The following is an 18006-nucleotide window of genomic DNA, read 5'->3' as shown; positions in this document are numbered from 1 at the left end:
GTGGAAACGGAGACTTAATTCAACATTTCAAAAAAAATTCCCCTTTTTGAGGGCAATTTTCGCAAGTTTTTTCCTTATGTTCGTTCATCTCTCAGAAATTTGACTGTATCGCCCTCTACACACCTCGGATGTGCACGAAATTTTATATATAGAACCCTAAGACATAGGGCTAAAAAATTTGTGCCCATGACCCTCGCATATTCTTTAGTATTCACTATCAAAACATTGCTCGAAACCATATAAGAGAAATCGAAGATTTCTGAAAGGGGTACCCCTTTGGTGAATTGGAGATTTCACTAATTTCTCCGAAATGTATTACCCTCGTGTTCAACTAGTTCGATATTTTTCCCCAAGAGATCTCATGGGTAAATGAATATATTGGAGTGGAAACGGAGACTTAAGTCAACATTTCAAAAAAAATTCCCCTTTTTTAGGGCAATTTTCGCAAGTTTTTTCCTTATGTTCGTTCATCTCTCAGAAATTTGACTGTATCGCCCTCTACACACCTCGGATGTGCACGAAATTTTATACATAGAACCCTAAGTCATAGGGCTAAAAAATTTGTGCCCATGACCCTCGCATATTCTTTAGTATTCACTATCAAAACATTGCTCGAAACCATATTAGAAAAATCGAAGATTTCTGAAAGGGGTACCCCTTTGGTGAATAGGAGATTTAACTAATTTCTCCGAAATGTATTACCCTCGTGTTCAACTAGTTCGATATTTTTCCCCAAGAGATCTCATGGGTAAATGAATATATTGGAGTCGAAATAGGGCCTTAAGACAACATTTCAAAAAAAATTCCCCTTTTTGAGGGCAATTTTCGCAAGTTTTTTCCTTATGTTCGTTCATGTCTCAGTATTTTGACTGTATCGCCCTCTACACACCTCGCATGTGCACGAAATTTTATACATAGAACCCTAAGACATAGGGCTAAAAAATTTGTGCCCATGACCCTCGCATATTCTTTAGTATTCACTATCAAAACATTGCTCGAAACCATATTAGAAAAATCGAAGATTTCTGAAAGGGGTACCCCTTTGGTGAATAGGAGATTTCACTAATTTCTCCGAAATGTATTACCCTCGTGTTCAACTAGTTCGATATTTTTCCCCAAGAGATCTCATGGGTAAATGAATATATTGGAGTGGAAACGGAGCCTTAAGTCAACATTTCAAAAAAAATTCCCCTTTTTGAGGGCAATTTTCGCAAGTTTTTTCCTTATGTTCGTTCATCTCTCAGAAATTTGACTGTATCGCCCTCTACACACCTCGGATGTGCACGAAATTTTATACATAGAACCCTAAGTCATAGGGCTAAAAAATTTGTGCCCATGACCCTCGCATATTCTTTAGTATTCACTATCAAAACATTGCTTGAAACCATATTAGAAAAATCGAAGATTTCTGAAAGGGGTACCCCTTTGGTGAATAGGAGATTTAACTAATTTCTCCGAAATGTATTACCCTCGTGTTCAACTCGTTCGATATTTTTCCCCAAGAGATCTCATGGGTAAATGAATATATTGGAGTCGAAACGGAGCCTTAAGTCAACATTTCAAAAAAAATTCCCCTTTTTGAGGGCAATTTTCGCAAGTTTTTTCCTTATGTTCGTTCATCTCTCAGAAATTTGACTGTATCGCCCTCTACACACCTCGGATGTGCACGAAATTTTATACATAGAACCCTAAGACATAGGGCTAAAAAATTTGTGCCCATGACCCTCGCATATTCTTTAGTATTCACTATCAAAACATTGCTCGAAACCATATAAGAGAAATCGAAGATTTCTGAAAGGGGTACCCCTTTGGTGAATTGGAGATTTCACTAATTTCTCCGAAATGTATTACCCTCGTGTTCAACTAGTTCGATATTTTTCCCCAAGAGATCTCATGGGTAAATGAATATATTGGAGTGGAAACGGAGACTTAAGTCAACATTTCAAAAAAAATTCCCCTTTTTTAGGGCAATTTTCGCAAGTTTTTTCCTTATGTTCGTTCATCTCTCAGAAATTTGACTGTATCGCCCTCTACACACCTCGGATGTGCACGAAATTTTATACATAGAACCCTAAGACATAGGGCTAAAAAATTTGTGCCCATGACCCTCGCATATTCTTTAGTATTCACTATCAAAACATTGCTCGAAACCATATAAGAGAAATCGAAGATTTCTGAAAGGGGTACCCCTTTGGTGAATTGGAGATTTCACTAATTTCTCCGAAATGTATTACCCTCGTGTTCAACTAGTTCGATATTTTTCCCCAAGAGATCTCATGGGTAAATGAATATATTGGAGTGGAAACGGAGACTTAAGTCAACATTTCAAAAAAAATTCCCCTTTTTTAGGGCAATTTTCGCAAGTTTTTTCCTTATGTTCGTTCATCTCTCAGAAATTTGACTGTATCGCCCTCTACACACCTCGGATGTGCACGAAATTTTATACATAGAACCCTAAGACATAGGGCTAAAAAATTTGTGCCCATGACCCTCGCATATTCTTTAGTATTCACTATCAAAACATTGCTCGAAACCATATAAGAGAAATCGAAGATTTCTGAAAGGGGTACCCCTTTGGTGAATTGGAGATTTCACTAATTTCTCCGAAATGTATTACCCTCGTGTTCAACTAGTTCGATATTTTTCCCCAAGAGATCTCATGGGTAAATGAATATATTGGAGTGGAAACGGAGACTTAATTCAACATTTCAAAAAAAATTCCCCTTTTTGAGGGCAATTTTCGCAAGTTTTTTCCTTATGTTCGTTCATCTCTCAGAAATTTGACTGTATCGCCCTCTACACACCTCGGATGTGCACGAAATTTTATATATAGAACCCTAAGACATAGGGCTAAAAAATTTGTGCCCATGACCCTCGCATATTCTTTAGTATTCACTATCAAAACATTGCTCGAAACCATATAAGAGAAATCGAAGATTTCTGAAAGGGGTACCCCTTTGGTGAATTGGAGATTTCACTAATTTCTCCGAAATGTATTACCCTCGTGTTCAACTAGTTCGATATTTTTCCCCAAGAGATCTCATGGGTAAATGAATATATTGGAGTGGAAACGGAGACTTAAGTCAACATTTCAAAAAAAATTCCCCTTTTTGAGGGCAATTTTCGCAAGTTTTTTCCTTATGTTCGTTCATCTCTCAGAAATTTGACTGTATCGCCCTCTACACACCTCGGATGTGCACGAAATTTTATACATAGAACCCTAAGACATAGGGCTAAAAAATTTGTGCCCATGACCCTCGCATATTCTTTAGTATTCACTATCAAAACATTGCTCGAAACCATATTAGAAAAATCGAAGATTTCTGAAAGGGGTACCCCTTTGGTGAATAGGAGATTTCACTAATTTCTCCGAAATGTATTACCCTCGTGTTCAACTAGTTCGATATTTTTCCCCAAGAGATCTCATGGGTAAATGAATATATTGGAGTGGAAACGGAGCCTTAAGTCAACATTTCAAAAAAAATTCCCCTTTTTGAGGGCAATTTTCGCAAGTTTTTTCCTTATGTTCGTTCATCTCTCAGAAATTTGACTGTATCGCCCTCTACACACCTCGGATGTGCACGAAATTTTATACATAGAACCCTAAGACATAGGGCTAAAAAATTTGTGCCCATGACCCTCGCATATTCTTTAGTATTCACTATCAAAACATTACTCGAAACCATATTAGAAAAATCGAAGATTTCTGAAAGGGGTACCCCTTTGGTGAATAGGAGATTTAACTAATTTCTCCGAAATGTATTACCCTCGTGTTCAACTAGTTCGATATTTTTCCCCAAGAGATCTCATGGGTAAATGAATATATTGGAGTCGAAATAGGGCCTTAAGACAACATTTCAAAAAAAATTCCCCTTTTTGAGGGCAATTTTCGCAAGTTTTTTCCTTATGTTCGTTCATGTCTCAGTATTTTGACTGTATCGCCCTCTACACACCTCGCATGTGCACGAAATTTTATACATAGAACCCTAAGACATAGGGCTAAAAAATTTGTGCCCATGACCCTCGCATATTCTTTAGTATTCACTATCAAAACATTGCTCGAAACCATATTAGAAAAATCGAAGATTTCTGAAAGGGGTACCCCTTTGGTGAATAGGAGATTTCACTAATTTCTCCGAAATGTATTACCCTCGTGTTCAACTAGTTCGATATTTTTCCCCAAGAGATCTCATGGGTAAATGAATATATTGGAGTGGAAACGGAGCCTTAAGTCAACATTTCAAAAAAAATTCCCCTTTTTGAGGGCAATTTTCGCAAGTTTTTTCCTTATGTTCGTTCATCTCTCAGAAATTTGACTGTATCGCCCTCTACACACCTCGGATGTGCACGAAATTTTATACATAGAACCCTAAGTCATAGGGCTAAAAAATTTGTGCCCATGACCCTCGCATATTCTTTAGTATTCACTATCAAAACATTGCTCGAAACCATATTAGAAAAATCGAAGATTTCTGAAAGGGGTACCCCTTTGGTGAATAGGAGATTTAACTAATTTCTCCGAAATGTATTACCCTCGTGTTCAACTAGTTCGATATTTTTCCCCAAGAGATCTCATGGGTAAATGAATATATTGGAGTCGAAATAGGGCCTTAAGACAACATTTCAAAAAAAATTCCCCTTTTTGAGGGCAATTTTCGCAAGTTTTTTCCTTATGTTCGTTCATGTCTCAGTATTTTGACTGTATCGCCCTCTACACACCTCGCATGTGCACGAAATTTTATACATAGAACCCTAAGACATAGGGCTAAAAAATTTGTGCCCATGACCCTCGCATATTCTTTAGTATTCACTATCAAAACATTGCTCGAAACCATATTAGAAAAATCGAAGATTTCTGAAAGGGGTACCCCTTTGGTGAATATGAGATTTCACTAATTTCTCCGAAATGTATTACCCTCGTGTTCAACTAGTTCGATATTTTTCCCCAAGAGATCTCATGGGTAAATGAATATATTGGAGTGGAAACGGAGCCTTAAGTCAACATTTCAAAAAAAATTCCCCTTTTTGAGGGCAATTTTCGCAAGTTTTTTCCTTATGTTCGTTCATCTCTCAGAAATTTGACTGTATCGCCCTCTACACACCTCGGATGTGCACGAAATATTATACATAGAACCCTAAGTCATAGGGCTAAAAAATTTGTGCCCATGACCCTCGCATATTCTTTAGTATTCACTATCAAAACATTGCTTGAAACCATATTAGAAAAATCGAAGATTTCTGAAAGGGGTACCCCTTTGGTGAATAGGAGATTTAACTAATTTCTCCGAAATGTATTACCCTCGTGTTCAACTCGTTCGATATTTTTCCCCAAGAGATCTCATGGGTAAATGAATATATTGGAGTCGAAACGGAGCCTTAAGTCAACATTTCAAAAAAAATTCCCCTTTTTGAGGGCAATTTTCGCAAGTTTTTTCCTTATGTTCGTTCATCTCTCAGAAATTTGACTGTATCGCCCTCTACACACCTCGGATGTGCACGAAATTTTATACATAGAACCCTAAGACATAGGGCTAAAAAATTTGTGCCCATGACCCTCGCATATTCTTTAGTATTCACTATCAAAACATTGCTCGAAACTATATTAGAAAAATCGAAGATTTCTGAAAGGGGTACCCCTTTGGTGAATAGGAGATTTCACTAATTTCTCCGAAATGTATTACCCTCGTGTTCAACTCGTTCGATATTTTTCCCCAAGAGATCTCATGGGTAAATGAATATATTGGAGTGGAAACGGAGCCTTAAGTCAACATTTCAAAAAAAATTCCCCTTTTTGAGGGCAATTTTCGCAAGTTTTTTCCTTATGTTCGTTCATCTCTCAGAAATTTGACTGTATCGCCCTCTACACACCTCGGATGTGCACGAAATTTTATACATAGAACCCTAAGACATAGGGCTAAAAAATTTGTGCCCATGACCCTCGCATATTCTTTAGTATTCACTATCAAAACATTGCTCGAAACCATATTAGAAAAATCGAAGATTTCTGAAAGGGGTACCCCTTTGGTGAATAGGAGATTTAACTAATTTCTCCGAAATGTATTACCCTCGTGTTCAACTCGTTCGATATTTTTCCCCAAGAGATCTCATGGGTAAATGAATATATTGGAGTCGAAACGGAGCCTTAAGTCAACATTTCAAAAAAAATTCCCCTTTTTGAGGGCAATTTTCGCAAGTTTTTTCCTTATGTTCGTTCATCTCTCAGAAATTTGACTGTATCGCCCTCTACACACCTCGGATGTGCACGAAATTTTATACATAGAACCCTAAGACATAGGGCTAAAAAATTTGTGCCCATGACCCTCGCATATTCTTTAGTATTCACTATCAAAACATTGCTCGAAACTATATTAGAAAAATCGAAGATTTCTGAAAGGGGTACCCCTTTGGTGAATAGGAGATTTCACTAATTTCTCCGAAATGTATTACCCTCGTGTTCAACTCGTTCGATATTTTTCCCCAAGAGATCTCATGGGTAAATGAATATATTGGAGTGGAAACGGAGCCTTAAGTCAACATTTCAAAAAAAATTCCCCTTTTTGAGGGCAATTTTCGCAAGTTTTTTCCTTATGTTCGTTCATCTCTCAGAAATTTGACTGTATCGCCCTCTACACACCTCGGATGTGCACGAAATTTTATACATAGAACCCTAAGACATAGGGCTAAAAAATTTGTGCCCATGACCCTCGCATATTCTTTAGTATTCACTATCAAAACATTGCTCGAAACCATATAAGAGAAATCGAAGATTTCTGAAAGGGGTACCCCTTTGGTGAATTGGAGATTTCACTAATTTCTCCGAAATGTATTACCCTCGTGTTCAACTAGTTCGATATTTTTCCCCAAGAGATCTCATGGGTAAATGAATATATTGGATTGGAAACGGAGACTTAAGTCAACATTTCAAAAAAAATTCCCCTTTTTGATGGCAATTTTCGCAAGTTTTTTCCTTATGTTCGTTCATCTCTCAGAAATTTGACTGTATCGCCCTCTACACACCTCGGATGTGCACGAAATTTTATACATAGAACCCTAAGACATAGGGCTAAAAAATTTGTGCCCATGACCCTCGCATATTCTTTAGTATTCACTATCAAAACATTGCTCGAAACCATATTAGAAAAATCGAAGATTTCTGAAAGGGGTACCCCTTTGGTGAATAGGAGATTTAACTAATTTCTCCGAAATGTATTACCCTCGTGTTCAACTAGTTCGATATTTTTCCCCAAGAGATCTCATGGGTAAATGAATATATTGGAGTCGAAATAGGGCCTTAAGACAACATTTCAAAAAAAATTCCCCTTTTTGAGGGCAATTTTCGCAAGTTTTTTCCTTATGTTCGTTCATGTCTCAGTATTTTGACTGTATCGCCCTCTACACACCTCGCATGTGCACGAAATTTTATACATAGAACCCTAAGACATAGGGCTAAAAAATTTGTGCCCATGACCCTCGCATATTCTTTAGTATTCACTATCAAAACATTTCTCGAAACCATATAAGAGAAATCGAAGATTTCTGAAAGGGGTACCCCTTTGGTGAATTGGAGATTTCACTAATTTCTCCGAAATGTATTACCCTCGTGTTCAACTAGTTCGATATTTTTCCCCAAGAGATCTCATGGGTAAATGAATATATTGGAGTCGAAATAGGGCCTTAAGACAACATTTCAAAAAAAGTTCCCCTTTTTGAGGGCAATTTTCGCAAGTTTTTTCCTTATGTTCGTTCATCTCTCAGAAATTTGACTGTATCGCCCTCTACACACCTCGGATGTGCACGAAATTTTATACATAGAACCCTAAGACATAGGGCTAAAAAATTTGTGCCCATGACCCTCGCATATTCTTTAGTATTCACTATCAAAACATTGCTCGAAACCATATTAGAAAAATCGAAGATTTCTGAAAGGGGTACCCCTTTGGTGAATAGGAGATTTCACTAATTTCTCCGAAATGTATTACCCTCGTGTTCAACTAGTTCGATATTTTTCCCCAAGAGATCTCATGGGTAAATGAATATATTGGAGTGGAAACGGAGCCTTAAGTCAACATTTCAAAAAAAAATCCCCTTTTTGAGGGCAATTTTCGCAAGTTTTTTCCTTATGTTCGTTCATCTCTCAGAAATTTGACTGTATCGCCCTCTACACACCTCGGATGTGCACGAAATTTTATACATAGAACCCTAAGTCATAGGGGTAAAAAATTTGTGCCCATGACCCTCGCATATTCTTTAGTATTCACTAGCAAAACATTGCTTGAAACCATATTAGAAAAATCGAAGATTTCTGAAAGGGGTACCCCTTTGGTGAATAGGAGATTTAACTAATTTCTCCGAAATGTATTACCCTCATGTTCAAGTCGTTCGATATTTTTCCCCAAGAGATCTCATGGGTAAATGAATATATTGGAGTCGAAACGGAGCCTTAAGTCAACATTTCAAAAAAAATTCCCCTTTTTGAGGGCAATTTTCGCAAGTTTTTTCCTTATGTTCGTTCATCTCTCAGAAATTTGACTGTATCGCCCTCTACACACCTCGGATGTGCACGAAATTTTATACATAGAACCCTAAGACATAGGGCTAAAAAATTTGTGCCCATGACCCTCGCATATTCTTTAGTATTCACTATCAAAACATTGCTCGAAACCATATAAGAGAAATCGAAGATTTCTGAAAGGGGTACCCCTTTGGTGAATTGGAGATTTCACTAATTTCTCCGAAATGTATTACCCTCGTGTTCAACTAGTTCGATATTTTTCCCCAAGAGATCTCATGGGTAAATGAATATATTGGAGTGGAAACGGAGACTTAAGTCAACATTTCAAAAAAAATTCCCCTTTTTTAGGGCAATTTTCGCAAGTTTTTTCCTTATGTTCGTTCATCTCTCAGAAATTTGACTGTATCGCCCTCTACACACCTCGGATGTGCACGAAATTTTATACATAGAACCCTAAGACATAGGGCTAAAAAATTTGTGCCCATGACCCTCGCATATTCTTTAGTATTCACTATCAAAACATTGCTCGAAACCATATTAGAAAAATCGAAGATTTCTGAAAGGGGTACCCCTTTGGTGAATTGGAGATTTCACTAATTTCTCCGAAATGTATTACCCTCGTGTTCAACTAGTTCGATATTTTTCCCCAAGAGATCTCATGGGTAAATGAATATATTGGAGTCGAAATAGGGCCTTAAGACAACATTTCAAAAAAAATTCCCCTTTTTGAGGGCAATTTTCGCAAGTTTTTTCCTTATGTTCGTTCATGTCTCAGTATTTTGACTGTATCGCCCTCTACACACCTCGCATGAGCACGAAATTTTATACATAGAACCCTAAGACATAGGGCTACAAATTTTGTGCCCATGACCCTCGCATATTCTTTAGTATTCACTATCAAAACATTGCTCGAAACCATATAAGAGAAATCGAAGATTTCTGAAAGGGGTACCCCTTTGGTGAATAGGAGATTTAACTAATTTCTCCGAAATGTATTACCCTCGTGTTCAACTCGTTCGATATTTTTCCCCAAGAGATCTCATGGGTAAATGAATATATTGGAGTCGAAACGGAGCCTTAAGTCAACATTTCAAAAAAAATTCCCCTTTTTGAGGGCAATTTTCGCAAGTTTTTTCCTTATGTTCGTTCATCTCTCAGAAATTTGACTGTATCGCCCTCTACACACCTCGGATGTGCACGAAATTTTATACATAGAACCCTAAGACATAGGGCTAAAAAATTTGTGCCCATGACCCTCGCATATTCTTTAGTATTCACTATCAAAACATTGCTCGAAACCATATTAGAAAAATCGAAGATTTCTGAAAGGGGTACCCCTTTGGTGAATAGGAGATTTAACTAATTTCTCCGAAATGTATTACCCTCGTGTTCAACTAGTTCGATATTTTTCCCCAAGAGATCTCATGGGTAAATGAATATATTGGAGTCGAAATAGGGCCTTAAGACAACATTTCAAAAAAAATTCCCCTTTTTGAGGGCAATTTTCGCAAGTTTTTTCCTTATGTTCGTTCATGTCTCAGTATTTTGACTGTATCGCCCTCTACACACCTCGCATGTGCACGAAATTTTATACATAGAACCCTAAGACATAGGGCTAAAAAATTTGTGCCCATGACCCTCGCATATTCTTTAGTATTCACTATCAAAACATTTCTCGAAACCATATAAGAGAAATCGAAGATTTCTGAAAGGGGTACCCCTTTGGTGAATTGGAGATTTCACTAATTTCTCCGAAATGTATTACCCTCGTGTTCAACTAGTTCGATATTTTTCCCCAAGAGATCTCATGGGTAAATGAATATATTGGAGTCGAAATAGGGCCTTAAGACAACATTTCAAAAAAAGTTCCCCTTTTTGAGGGCAATTTTCGCAAGTTTTTTCCTTATGTTCGTTCATCTCTCAGAAATTTGACTGTATCGCCCTCTACACACCTCGGATGTGCACGAAATTTTATACATAGAACCCTAAGACATAGGGCTAAAAAATTTGTGCCCATGACCCTCGCATATTCTTTAGTATTCACTATCAAAACATTGCTCGAAACCATATTAGAAAAATCGAAGATTTCTGAAAGGGGTACCCCTTTGGTGAATAGGAGATTTCACTAATTTCTCCGAAATGTATTACCCTCGTGTTCAACTAGTTCGATATTTTTCCCCAAGAGATCTCATGGGTAAATGAATATATTGGAGTGGAAACGGAGCCTTAAGTCAACATTTCAAAAAAAATTCCCCTTTTTGAGGGCAATTTTCGCAAGTTTTTTCCTTATGTTCGTTCATCTCTCAGAAATTTGACTGTATCGCCCTCTACACACCTCGGATGTGCACGAAATTTTATACATAGAACCCTAAGTCATAGGGGTAAAAAATTTGTGCCCATGACCCTCGCATATTCTTTAGTATTCACTAGCAAAACATTGCTTGAAACCATATTAGAAAAATCGAAGATTTCTGAAAGGGGTACCCCTTTGGTGAATAGGAGATTTAACTAATTTCTCCGAAATGTATTACCCTCGTGTTCAACTCGTTCGATATTTTTCCCCAAGAGATCTCATGGGTAAATGAATATATTGGAGTCGAAACGGAGCCTTAAGTCAACATTTCAAAAAAAATTCCCCTTTTTGAGGGCAATTTTCGCAAGTTTTTTCCTTATGTTCGTTCATCTCTCAGAAATTTGACTGTATCGCCCTCTACACACCTCGGATGTGCACGAAATTTTATACATAGAACCCTAAGACATAGGGCTAAAAAATTTGTGCCCATGACCCTCGCATATTCTTTAGTATTCACTATCAAAACATTGCTCGAAACCATATAAGAGAAATCGAAGATTTCTGAAAGGGGTACCCCTTTGGTGAATTGGAGATTTCACTAATTTCTCCGAAATGTATTACCCTCGTGTTCAACTAGTTCGATATTTTTCCCCAAGAGATCTCATGGGTAAATGAATATATTGGAGTGGAAACGGAGACTTAAGTCAACATTTCAAAAAAAATTCCCCTTTTTTAGGGCAATTTTCGCAAGTTTTTTCCTTATGTTCGTTCATCTCTCAGAAATTTGACTGTATCGCCCTCTACACACCTCGGATGTGCACGAAATTTTATACATAGAACCCTAAGACATAGGGCTAAAAAATTTGTGCCCATGACCCTCGCATATTCTTTAGTATTCACTATCAAAACATTGCTCGAAACCATATTAGAAAAATCGAAGATTTCTGAAAGGGGTACCCCTTTGGTGAATTGGAGATTTCACTAATTTCTCCGAAATGTATTACCCTCGTGTTCAACTAGTTCGATATTTTTCCCCAAGAGATCTCATGGGTAAATGAATATATTGGAGTCGAAATAGGGCCTTAAGACAACATTTCAAAAAAAATTCCCCTTTTTGAGGGCAATTTTCGCAAGTTTTTTCCTTATGTTCGTTCATGTCTCAGTATTTTGACTGTATCGCCCTCTACACACCTCGCATGAGCACGAAATTTTATACATAGAACCCTAAGACATAGGGCTACAAATTTTGTGCCCATGACCCTCGCATATTCTTTAGTATTCACTATCAAAACATTGCTCGAAACCATATAAGAGAAATCGAAGATTTCTGAAAGGGGTACCCCTTTGGTGAATTGGAGATTTCACTAATTTCTCCGAAATGTATTACCCTCGTGTTCAACTAGTTCGATATTTTTCCCCAAGAGATCTCATGGTTAAATGAATATATTGGAGTGGAAACGGAGACTTAAGTCAACATTTCAAAAAAAATTCCCCTTTTTTAGGGCAATTTTCGCAAGTTTTTTCCTTATGTTCGTTCATCTCTCAGAAATTTGACTGTATCGCCCTCTACACACCTCGGATGTGCACAAAATTTTATACATAGAACCCTAAGACATAGGGCTAAAAAATTTGTGCCCATGACCCTCGCATATTCTTTAGTATTCACTATCAAAACATTGCTCGAAACCATATTAGAAAAATCGAAGATTTCTGAAAGGGGTACCCCTTTGGTGAATTGGAGATTTCACTAATTTCTCCGAAATGTATTACCCTCGTGTTCAACTAGTTCGATATTTTTCCCCAAGAGATCTCATGGGTAAATGAATATATTGGAGTGGAAACGGAGACTTAAGTCAACATTTCAAAAAAAATTCCCCTTTTTTAGGGCAATTTTCGCAAGTTTTTTCCTTATGTTCGTTCATCTCTCAGAAATTTGACTGTATCGCCCTCTACACACCTCGGATGTGCACGAAATTTTATACATAGAACCCTAAGACATAGGGCTAAAAAATTTGTGCCCATGACCCTCGAATATTCTTTAGTATTCACTATCAAAACATTGCTCGAAACCATATTAGAAAAATCGAAGATTTCTGAAAGGGGTACCCCTTTGGTGAATTGGAGATTTCACTAATTTCTCCGAAATGTATTACCCTCGTGTTCAACTAGTTCGATATTTTTCCCCAAGAGATCTCATGGGTAAATGAATATATTGGAGTGGAAACGGAGACTTAAGTCAACATTTCAAAAAAAATTCCCCTTTTTTAGGGCAATTTTCGCAAGTTTTTGCCTTATGTTCGTTCATCTCTCAGAAATTTGACTGTATCGCCCTCTACACACCTCGGATGTGCACGAAATTTTATACATAGAACCCTAAGACATAGGGCTAAAAAATTTGTGCCCATGACCCTCGCATATTCTTTAGTATTCACTATCAAAACATTGCTCGAAACCATATTAGAAAAATCGAAGATTTCTGAAAGGGGTACCCATTTGGTGAATTGGAGATTTCACTAATTTCTCCGAAATGTATTACCCTCGTGTTCAACTAGTTCGATATTTTTCCCCAAGAGATCTCATGGGTAAATGAATATATTGGAGTCGAAATAGGGCCTTAAGACAACATTTCAAAAAAAATTCCCCTTTTTGAGGGCAATTTTCGCAAGTTTTTTCCTTATGTTCGTTCATGTCTCAGTATTTTGACTATCGCCCTCTACACACCTCGCATGTGCACGAAATTTTATACATAGAACCCTAAGACATAGGGCTACAAATTTTGTGCCCATGACCCTCGCATATTCTTTAGTATTCACTATCAAAACATTGCTCGAAACCATATTAGAGAAATCGAAGATTTCTGAAAGGGGTACCCCTTTGGTGAATTGGAGATTTCACTAATTTCTCCGAAATGTATTACCCTCGTGTTCAACTAGTTCGATATTTTTCCCCAAGAGATCTCATGGGTAAATGAATATATTGGAGTGGAAACGGAGACTTAAGTCAACATTTCAAAAAAAATTCCCCTTTTTTAGGGCAATTTTCGCAAGTTTTTTCCTTATGTTCGTTCATCTCTCAGAAATTTGACTGTATCGCCCTCTACACACCTCGGATGTGCACAAAATTTTATACATAGAACCCTAAGACATAGGGCTAAAAAATTTGTGCCCATGACCCTCGCATATTCTTTAGTATTCACTATCAAAACATTGCTCGAAACCATATTAGAAAAATCGAAGATTTCTGAAAGGGGTACCCCTTTGGTGAATAGGAGATTTCACTAATTTTTCCGAAATGTATTACCCTCGTGTTCAACTAGTTCGATATTTTTCCCCAAGAGATCTCATGGGTAAATGAATATATTGGAGTGGAAACGGAGCCTTAAGTCAACATTTCAAAAAAAATTCCCCTTTTTGAGGGCGATTTTCGCAAGTTTTTTCCTTATGTTCGTTCATCTCTCAGAAATGTGACTGTATCGCCCTCTACACACCTCGGATGTGCACGAAATTTTATACATAGAACCCTAAGTCATAGGGCTAAAAAATTTGTGCCCATGACCCTCGCATATTCTTTAGTATTCACTATCAAAACATTGCTCGAAACCATATAAAAGAAATCGAAGATTTCTGAAAGGGGTACCCCTTTGGTGAATTGGAGATTTCACTAATTTCTCCGAAATGTATTACCCTCGTGTTCAACTAGTTCGATATTTTTCCCCAAGAGATCTCATGGGTAAATGAATATATTGGAGTCGAAATAGGGCCTTAAGACAACATTTCAAAAAAAATTCCCCTTTTTGAGGGCAATTTTCGCAAGTTTTTTCCTTATGTTCGTTCATGTCTCAGTATTTTGACTGTATCGCCCTCTACACACCTCGCATGTGCACGAAATTTTATACATAGAACCCTAAGACATAGGGCTACAAATTTTGTGCCCATGACCCTCGCATATTCTTTAGTATTCACTATCAAAACATTGCTCGAAACCATATTAGAGAAATCGAAGATTTCTGAAAGGGGTACCCCTTTGGTGAATTGGAGATTTCACTAATTTCTCCGAAATGTATTACCCTCGTGTTCAACTAGTTCGATATTTTTCCCCAAGAGATCTCATGGGTAAATGAATATATTGGAGTGGAAACGGAGCCTTAAGTCAACATTTCAAAAAAAATTCCCCTTTTTGAGGGCAATTTTCGCAAGTTTTTTCCTTATGTTCGTTCATCTCTCAGAAATTTGACTGTATCGCCCTCTACACACCTCGGATGTGCACGAAATTTTATACATAGAACCCTAAGACATAGGGCTAAAAAATTTGTGCCCATGACCCTCGCATATTCTTTAGTATTCACTATCAAAACATTGCTCGAAACCATATAAGAGAAATCGAAGATTTCTGAAAGGGGTACCCCTTTGGTGAATTGGAGATTTCACTAATTTCTCCGAAATGTATTACCCTCGTGTTCAACTAGTTCGATATTTTTCCCCAAGAGATCTCATGGGTAAATGAATATATTGGAGTGGAAACGGAGACTTAAGTCAACATTTCAAAAAAAATTCCCCTTTTTTAGGGCAATTTTCGCAAGTTTTTTCCTTATGTTCGTTCATCTCTCAGAAATTTGACTGTATCGCCCTCTACACACCTCGGATGTGCACGAAATTTTATACATAGAACCCTAAGACATAGGGCTAAAAAATTTGTGCCCATGACCCTCGAATATTCTTTAGTATTCACTATCAAAACATTGCTCGAAACCATATTAGAAAAATCGAAGATTTCTGAAAGGGGTACCCCTTTGGTGAATTGGAGATTTCACTAATTTCTCCGAAATGTATTACCCTCGTGTTCAACTAGTTCGATATTTTTCCCCAAGAGATCTCATGGGTAAATGAATATATTGGAGTCGAAATAGGGCCTTAAGACAACATTTCAAAAAAAATTCCCCTTTTTGAGGGCAATTTTCGCAAGTTTTTTCCTTATGTTCATTCATGTCTCAGTATTTTGACTGTATCGCCCTCTACACACCTCGCATGAGCACGAAATTTTATACATAGAACCCTAAGACATAGGGCTACAAATTTTGTGCCCATGACCCTCGCATATTCTTTAGTATTCACTATCAAAACATTGCTCGAAACCATATAAGAGAAATCGAAGATTTCTGAAAGGGGTACCCCTTTGGTGAATTGGAGATTTCACTAATTTCTCCGAAATGTATTACCCTCGTGTTCAACTAGTTCGATATTTTTCCCCAAGAGATCTCATGGGTAAATGAATATATTGGAGTGGAAACGGAGACTTAAGTCAACATTTCAAAAAAAATTCCCCTTTTTTAGGGCAATTTTCGCAAGTTTTTGCCTTATGTTCGTTCATCTCTCAGAAATTTGACTGTATCGCCCTCTACACACCTCGGATGTGCACGAAATTTTATACATAGAACCCTAAGACATAGGGCTAAAAAATTTGTGCCCATGACCCTCGCATATTCTTTAGTATTCACTATCAAAACATTGCTCGAAACCATATTAGAAAAATCGAAGATTTCTGAAAGGGGTACCCATTTGGTGAATTGGAGATTTCACTAATTTCTCCGAAATGTATTACCCTCGTGTTCAACTAGTTCGATATTTTTCCCCAAGAGATCTCATGGGTAAATGAATATATTGGAGTCGAAATAGGGCCTTAAGACAACATTTCAAAAAAAATTCCCCTTTTTGAGGGCAATTTTCGCAAGTTTTTTCCTTATGTTCGTTCATGTCTCAGTATTTTGACTATCGCCCTCTACACACCTCGCATGTGCACGAAATTTTATACATAGAACCCTAAGACATAGGGCTACAAATTTTGTGCCCATGACCCTCGCATATTCTTTAGTATTCACTATCAAAACATTGCTCGAAACCATATTAGAGAAATCGAAGATTTCTGAAAGGGGTACCCCTTTGGTGAATTGGAGATTTCACTAATTTCTCCGAAATGTATTACCCTCGTGTTCAACTAGTTCGATATTTTTCCCCAAGAGATCTCATGGGTAAATGAATATATTGGAGTCGAAATAGGGCCTTAAGACAACATTTCAAAAAAAATTCCCCTTTTTGAGGGCAATTTTCGCAAGTTTTTTCCTTATGTTCGTTCATGTCTCAGTATTTTGACTATCGCCCTCTACACACCTCGCATGTGCACGAAATTTTATACATAGAACCCTAAGACATAGGGCTACAAATTTTGTGCCCATGACCCTCGCATATTCTTTAGTATTCACTATCAAAACATTGCTCGAAACCATATTAGAGAAATCGAAGATTTCTGAAAGGGGTACCCCTTTGGTGAATTGGAGATTTCACTAATTTCTCCGAAATGTATTACCCTCGTGTTCAACTAGTTCGATATTTTTCCCCAAGAGATCTCATGGGTAAATGAATATATTGGAGTGGAAACGGAGACTTAAGTCAACATTTCAAAAAAAATTCCCCTTTTTGAGGGCAATTTTCGCAAGTTTTTTCCTTATGTTCGTTCATCTCTCAGAAATTTGACTGTATCGCCCTCTACACACCTCGGATGTGCACGAAATTTTATACATAGAACCCTAAGACATAGGGCTAAAAAATTTGTGCCCATGACCCTCGCATATTCTTTAGTATTCACTATGAAAACATTGCTCGAAACCATATTAGAAAAATCGAAGATTTCTGAAAGGGGTACCCCTTTGGTGAATAGGAGATTTCACTAATTTCTCCGAAATGTATTACCCTCGTGTTCAACTAGTTCGATATTTTTCCCCAAGAGATCTCATGGGTAAATGAATATATTGGAGTGGAAACGGAGCCTTAAGTCAACATTTCAAAAAAAATTCCCCTTTTTGAGGGCAATTTTCGCAAGTTTTTTCCTTATGTTCGTTCATCTCTCAGAAATTTGACTGTATCGCCCTCTACACACCTCGGATGTGCACGAAATTTTATACATAGAACCCTAAGTCATAGGGCTAAAAAATTTGTGCCCATGACCCTCGCATATTCTTTAGTATTCACTATCAAAACATTGCTCGAAACCATATTAGAAAAATCGAAGATTTCTGAAAGGGGTACCCCTTTGGTGAATAGGAGATTTAACTAATTTCTCCGAAATGTATTACCCTCGTGTTCAACTAGTTCGATATTTTTCCCCAAGAGATCTCATGGGTAAATGAATATATTGGAGTGGAAACGGA

The sequence above is a fragment of the Humulus lupulus genome, chromosome 4 (assembly GCF_963169125.1).
Source record: "Humulus lupulus chromosome 4, drHumLupu1.1, whole genome shotgun sequence".
Classification (NCBI taxonomy): domain Eukaryota; kingdom Viridiplantae; phylum Streptophyta; class Magnoliopsida; order Rosales; family Cannabaceae; genus Humulus; species Humulus lupulus.
This window is presented reverse-complemented; position numbering follows the sequence as displayed.